General features: G+C 33.3%; 2 non-coding genes across 2 annotated transcripts; both read left to right on the forward strand.

The window, feature by feature from the left end:
• Positions 1–2336: 2336 nt before the first annotated feature.
• On the forward strand, positions 2337–2408 carry TRNAH-GUG (transfer RNA histidin (anticodon GUG)). Its single transcript has one exon. It is a non-coding gene; the product is annotated as a tRNA-His (tRNA).
• A 72-nt stretch (positions 2409–2480) lies between these two features.
• TRNAY-GUA (transfer RNA tyrosine (anticodon GUA)) lies at positions 2481–2567 on the forward strand. Its single transcript is given in 2 exon segments — positions 2481–2517; positions 2532–2567. It is a non-coding gene; the product is annotated as a tRNA-Tyr (tRNA).
• Positions 2568–7815: the final 5248 nt, after the last annotated feature.

Raw genomic sequence — 7815 nt, forward strand, 5'->3', positions numbered from 1 at the left:
TCTGGCGATCATCGGAGTATAGTGGTTGTGGTAATGAGGACGTGTCATGTGACAAACTGCGATGTTGTGAATGAGATTGTGGTGGAGGCACTTGCGGGAGTGGCTCCACACCCTAGTTCGCCCTCCGTGGAACCCGCCACGGGAGGGGATGTGCACATTAAGGGACAGGATCGTTAGTCGCCCGTTGAGGGGCCGGACTAGGTGGGGATGGGTGCGGTCACCCATCGGCGGCGAGGATTACCATTGCGATGGGTAATCTGGCGGGCTACACACTTCGTGTGTAGTCGGTATTGGTACGAGGTGATGAGTGTGGGATAGTGGATGATCAGCTATGTGCTTTATTGTTTTATCTTATATTTGGTTAGTCAGTACTGACCCCGTGTTGTTGTTTTGTAAAACTGCGGTGATCCATTCGGGGATGGTGAGCAGTTGTTTTAGCGGTATTGTTGATACTCGCTTTGGGATTGGAGGGATCGAGTCATCACGCTACTGGTCTAGAGATGTAGAATCACAAGTGTTGTATTTGAACTTTATTTTAGGGACTTTGAATAGAATGGTATTGTAATAGATAATCTAATGATATAATATTGTTCTTGTGTTGTCTAATTTGATCTACTTCCTCGGGAAACCGAGATGGTGACACTGTCATACACTGGAATGGTCCTTGGTAAGGCGTTCTGGTGTGCGGGGGTGTTACATTGGTCTCCTGGACGGTTTCCGCCGCTCTTGTCGGCGTGATAGTGTGAGCCGGCGTACTCCCAATTAGGTCCAGGAGCATCTTCAGTTTTGCTGCATCAACCACATGTCCCATGATGGTGACCTGGACGGCGGGCAGCGGTGTATCTGGCATATTTGGCATCCCGAGTTCCGGTTGAATTACTCCGCCGGTGGAGGGCTGCGCAACTCCAGAATTTTGGAAGGTATCATCTTGGTAGAATTCGGTTTCGTCAGTCACGAATACCTCTTGTTGTTTCGACATCTTCTTAGCTTTTGGAGTGGGTTTTTTGTGTGTATATTTTTTTGTTTGGGAATGACTGTGACTAGCTTCTAGTGTCTTCCCCACAGACGGCGCCAATTGTTCCGGGTGTAATTCCAGAGCAAGTATTGTTACCACCTGTGGCTTGTAGAATGACGTCTTTGCTTGAATCCTCCTTGCGGTCTCTTGAAACGATGAACAAGCGAGGGCTCGGCTTTGGCCGAGCGTACTCACTCTGACGCTCAAGTCAGTAAACTTAGAGAGGTAAGTTGTTGCTTGACCTAAGTATATGTATTGTAGAGAGATAAGGAAGATATTACCAGGTGAATAGTGATTCTTAGGTTAATTTTTGGATACTTTCCTCAATGAAGGTTGAGGAGTATTTATAGACTTTCACCTTTTGTCACGTAGTGGCCAAGTGGCCAAGTGGCCAAGTGGCTAGCAGGTGGAAAGACCGTTCTACCCTCGGTAGATGGACCCATGGCGCCCCGAGGGTCTTGGATATGAGTACGCGGATATGTATCCCGGCTGGCTAATTGCCTAGCCGAGACCAGGTGACAGCCGATGGGTTGCATCGGCTGAAGATGTCTAAGTCGTTGACTTTGCTGTGGATATCTTTGACCTTGCTCAATGTGTTGACTTGGTCAGCGGTGCAGAATATGCCCCATCAATTATTATTATTTATATTAATTGTTAAAATTATTTATAATATTTATATTATATTATACTTATCGTATTTATTTTTTAGTTATTATAATTAATATATTGTATTATTTAATATTATATTATTATTATTAATAATGTTATCATTTATATTACTAATATATTATTATTATTACTATATTTATTATTATATTACTATTTTTTTATATATATTATTGTTATATTATATTAAGATATTAATAATAAAAAAAATTAATAATAATAATAATAAGGAATAATATTGTTTTAATATTTATTATTATTATTGGTATTAATTTTATTATTATTATTATTATCTTTTATTTTTATTTGATTGATTCGATTCAGCTCTATTAAGTTCGGATTTCATTAAGTTGATTCGATTAGACAATTTCAAAGTATAAAAGAACAGGCCTTAGTGAATAAATGAGGAAAAAATCGTGAAACAACCTTTGGTTGTACAAAGTCAAATAAGAATATTATTTTGATACTATAAAATAATATTATCGTACTTAAAAATTATCGGTAGAGATACCACATTATACATGTCTTCCTGTTTTTAAAATTAAAATAGCCCACTTTTTTTTTTTGTAGAAATAGAACGCATTATTATGAGATGCGCGGAATAATACAAAGGAATAAAGATATATACATTTCGGAGCAATGTGTAATCAACAAAGTGGCTGTAGTTTAGTGGTAAGAATTCCACGTTGTGGCCGTGGAGACCTGGGCTCGAATCCCAGCAGCCACATTTTTTTCCATTGACTTTAAAAGTTGTAATTATTCACGGTTATTTAATTATTGTTGGATGACATTATCAATCCCGACCTTAGCTCAGTTGGTAGAGCGGAGGACTGTAGTGGTAATCACAGATATCCTTAGGTCACTGGTTTGAATCCGGTAGGTCGGATTTTTGCAACTATTTTTTTGGTTTCTTTACCTTACAGCATGTCCTCGTCACTTCGTCCCAGTCAAAATCTAATCCCCTATTATTCCCTATATACTAAAAGAATAGGAAAAGTTTCAAGTTTTCCCGCCTAAAGCACATTTCCTATTTTGATAAAATCTCTTATTTGCTTTCCTATTTTGACACAATCCCTTATTTAAAATTCGTCTCTAAGATTTTTGTGATAAAATTCGTTCTTTGTATGCTAAATCGTATCTAAAAGATATGCTAATAAAAAAATTATAAACAATCTCATTAATTTTGTTTAAAAATATACACATTTCATGACATTACTCAATTTTTTGGATTAGTTTTATAGTTAATTTTTTTTTTCTAAAAATAAAAACTCTATAAATACCGCGCATTCATTGCGCGGGATCTAAATTAGTTAATAATACTGCATCTGAACGAAAAAGGCAGTCCGACGTTAAAATAGTTCAAATCCGTCCTATACTCCTATCATGTCGTTTGAGACAAACATATAACTCAAACCGTCTTGATATGTTTCGTACTTCACACCCCGCAATATTTATTCATCTATCGAGTATTTGACATTGTGTATCAAACATTAATAAACAACAAGATATGCAAAACACCAAAGAAATCTATATATGCTCTCTGACAACTTAAGAAAATCCACAAGAAGAAAAATAATCAAGGACCTAAAAATGCGGGAGAACGGATAATAATATTATTGATGATTGTATCATTTGTATGCATGACAATGGTTATGGGAAATAGTAACAGAAATTTCCCACCGTAATTCTTAATTTTGTCAAATTTTTCAAGGTAGCTTTACTTTTAAGAATCTTCATGATATCTTCGAAATTCAAATAAAAGTCTGGACATTTTCCATGACCAATTAGTCTCACTATATGCTTAAAGCGGTGACATTTTTTAGCTCCACCATACAACTTGTTGTTTGTCTTATAATTTAAGTGGGCGGATATTTATCCCGTCTATAACTATAGACGGATATCTCTCATCTATTATCAGAATTTGTGTTCCATGACACTCCTATAATTTAAACATTCTTCTCCAGTTACCCTTGGTTTTATTTTAAGTGGTTTAGTTAAGGTAAATACTTTTTTTATCTAAACTTGGTTAATTTGAACACTAATTTGACGAAACTGTTACTTTCGCGAATATTTTTAAAAGAAAAATGGACTATTTGGACAAAAGACCCACAAGTCCACAACCACTCAAAGTGTGGGGATATGTGTCTTGATGATTAGCCTAATTATGTGTATTAGCCTAATTATATTTGTTAATATGGTTGTGTTTCTAGTAACTGCAACCACCACGAGCTTGCATTACAGCCTTAAAGGTTATCTACCCTTGTCCCTCTTAATTCCTGCTATAATTATCATGTTTAATTAGGAGTACATTTAAGCCATTCATTTTAGGAAGAGGGGATGTACAATTATGGAGTACTAATGTACTATTATAACAAAACGTTTTTCTTGTAATGGACACATTCATCACAAGCTTATAATGGATGGATAAGACAAAAGCAGAGCAAATTGCTACTCTCTAGGCACTCTGTTTTTGTCTTATCTATCTACATGAATAGTATTTGACCTGTCGCAAGTCAATTGCGACAGATATGCCCATCACAATTGAGAATTTGTACTATTATAAAGCTATAAAATGGACATCTATTATGATTTTTTTTTCCTTAGCCAAAAACTCGGAAAAGAAAAATTAAATGAAAACAATGTGATGCGGAACATTTGGAGATCGGATTATTATTTTTGTTTTATTTATTTAATATGAGTAGCTACTTCAAAAAAAAACGGAAATTTTATGGCAAATAATATTATTTGTTTAAGACTATGGCGCTATTCTTTTTTGCTCATGCAGTTCAGTATAGTTCAAAAAAAGCTTGTGTGACAAGTGCTTTTGTGTGTGTTGATAAATGGTTGAAATAAACCATTTACCGAAACTCTTTTTATTTTTATTTTGTAACTCTAAATTATTTATTTTCATTTTTTATGAAAAGTCATATCAAACCATGTTTGCTTTCCTGATTTTGTAATCACACACACAAAAGCACTTGTCACAAATGCCAAAGTTGGCTGGTGTGAGTGGTAAGGGCTCTCATCTCTTAAACAAGTGGTCAGGGGTTCGATTCCTGACTCTTGCGAATGAAAAAGCCAAACTTGGGAGGGGTCAACCCATTAAATTGCCTTCGACTCGAAGGAGATTGCCCTAATCGTCGGTAAGGGATACTCTGGTCAACACCAAAAAAAAAAAAAACGCTACCCAATAACCTTAACCTAAATTGAATGGTTTATATAGAGTATCTTATCTTTATAAATATCAAAACATTTAAAGCCACCTCATGCATCCACCTCATTATACACAAGTTTATTTTTTAATTTTTTTTTTTCCAAAAAAGCAATGATGGTGGACCCTATTACTTCACATCTCAATTAATTTCTTTATGATTTATGTTGTTTATTCTTTGTCCACCTTAGTTTTTATAAATAAAAAATTTGTACGTAAATAATACGATTATTAAATTATGCAATACAAAATAATATACAATCAAAAGTTTAATTACAACAATTGGCAAAATTAAATATAATTATAATAAATTACAACAATTGGTTAAAGTAAATAATATTACAACAATTGATAAAAATCACATTTTTATTAATAAACATTACTCCCTCATATTCTCTAAGATCTTCCACATTTTCTAAAACGGCAAATTCACATACTTTCCTTATTTGTCTATTATTTGTGGTTATAACAATTTATGAACCCACAATCTCTCTATTACTTCCATTTACATATACATATCACCATACCACTAAATTTTACCTACAAACAAAAGTGGAAGAACATAGAGAATAAGAGGGAGTATTAAATATGAAATACTAAATACAACTATCAATTTACTAATAAATAAAAATATTAAAGATAAATAATTCAGTTCAACTCTGATAATTATAGTTGATTCGAATCAACAAACAAGACGGGTGATTGGTGACATAATGTAAACACGATCATTAAACAACACAGTTTAAATGAAGTATAATGTTTAAGAAGTGAGTTATTCATCTATAGTACAAGACATATTAATAATAAGAGGTACATCAAAAATTAGCGGTTTAAATGTGTCTATTTTATTCTTTTAAAAAAAAGGCATCCAAGCATCCTATAATCAATTAAATATATAAATTATAAACATGACATTTATAAAATCAAAAATTCTCATTATAGACGGGAATATCCCTCTATAACTATAAACGGGTCAAACATGACATATATAACGTACATTACATATATTTTTAAAGATTTTTATAATAATCCTATTCATTAAAAGAACAAACAGTGTCTTTGAGTTGTCGACGACGTGGTGGTTGTCTGTTGACTTTTCAAAGCAAAAAATAAATTCCTTAATTTCAGGAACCACTACTCCTCCCTGATTTAATTACGTCGGCTCTCTTTAATTACAATGTTTTTTCTGAAATGATCAATGTACAATTAAATACAAAGAAAATTAATACAAATTACAATCAATGTTCTCTTTAATTACACAACCTTTTTTTGGATTGTTCATTGTTCTATTACATAAAAGTATAAATTACAGCAGCATGACTAAATATAACTACAAATTACAAATTCTGGGACGTACTCGACACTAAATTCATAATTTCATATTCTAACTTCAGCATGTATATACAAATTAATGTAATTTCCATATTATAAATTAAAAAAATTATAAAATAATAAATACTAAGCCGTAATTTTTAATATGCATTATAATTTAAGTATGAATAAAATTACTTACATTAAATTCCAATAAATCAATATAATATATAATAATAATAATAATAATAAAAATAATAATAATAATAATAATATAGTATAACATAATATATAATATAAAATTTAATAATTAAATAAATGTCCCCTCAGATCTGGATAGAGAGCCAATCATCATCGAGGAACTACATGGAGCAAAAAATTCGGCAACTACTATCAACTGACAACCCATCGGGTTGTAACAATGACAGGCTACCCGGTATTTTCTACTACTACAAGTACAATTTTATGGCCCGATATCGTCAAACAAAAAATTAGACCCAAATCCAATTACGCAAATGAATTGAAGTCCAATTTAGAATCAGATTGGACTTAAATCCAACTATGGGTAACATATCCATCCCATAAAATATCTGGCATCACATGCATTACCAATAAACCCTAAATCAATCCTCACGTTTGTACAGTTGAACATAGGGAAACCACTCTCCTAAAACTGTCTCCAACTCTTCACCACTTTCTTTTCAACCAACTTTTATATATTATTTTATATATTATAGATATTATTGTTATCATCGTTTCTTCTATCATCTGCCAAAACAACAAAACGTGAAAATTGTCAAAATAATAGGAAAAACCATGGGAACAATTATGGTACCAACAACAGTGAAAGCAATGGAAGCATATGAAAAGACATATGAAGTCATAGTTCGTGTTCTCAGAAAATGGATTCGTGATTCGGATGAAAAAGATGTTACAATAAGAACATTGTACGGAATGGAGTTCATTTGTATCGACAGTGAGGTAAATTTCTTTTGCAATTCCAATATTTTCGTTTCCACAATATAATATGACTACAGTCTTTAAAGTTAACAAATTTATATCGTGTAGGGTGAGCTAATTCAAGCAACTGTAGCAAACACACTTGTGCGGATTTCCAAACCACTTATGCACGAAGGAAAAATTTACACCATTTCAAAATCTAGGAAAAGATAGAGCAACATTTCATAAATGCAGGATTGCAATGCAATTTACAACAAGAGTGAAAGAAGTTGATGGCCACGAAATACTGTGGGTTAATATCCGTATACTACCCCTTTAATTGTAGGACTATAACGTAAAATATACATGTGAATATAGTCATAAAACATAAAAACGATAAGGAACAAGAAATCAACCTCGGGTCCTTGATGAACGGCGTAAAGAAAGTAAATCAAACCGATTCCCTCCTAATTGTTGCACCCAAGACCTTGTCCGAGATATGCCCTTGTGCTAGAACAGTGTTCTCCGATTGCCTTGCAATATAGGGAGAACTGATGTGAGTTTGCTTGAGATGTGAGATCTCGGTTTCTACAGAGAAAAATGCTCTCTCGAAACCCTAGTTTTTTACAAATGTTTTGATTAGGTTAGAAGGGAGGAGAAACCCTCCCTTTTG

The sequence above is a fragment of the Silene latifolia genome, chromosome 11 (assembly GCF_048544455.1).
Source record: "Silene latifolia isolate original U9 population chromosome 11, ASM4854445v1, whole genome shotgun sequence".
Classification (NCBI taxonomy): domain Eukaryota; kingdom Viridiplantae; phylum Streptophyta; class Magnoliopsida; order Caryophyllales; family Caryophyllaceae; genus Silene; species Silene latifolia.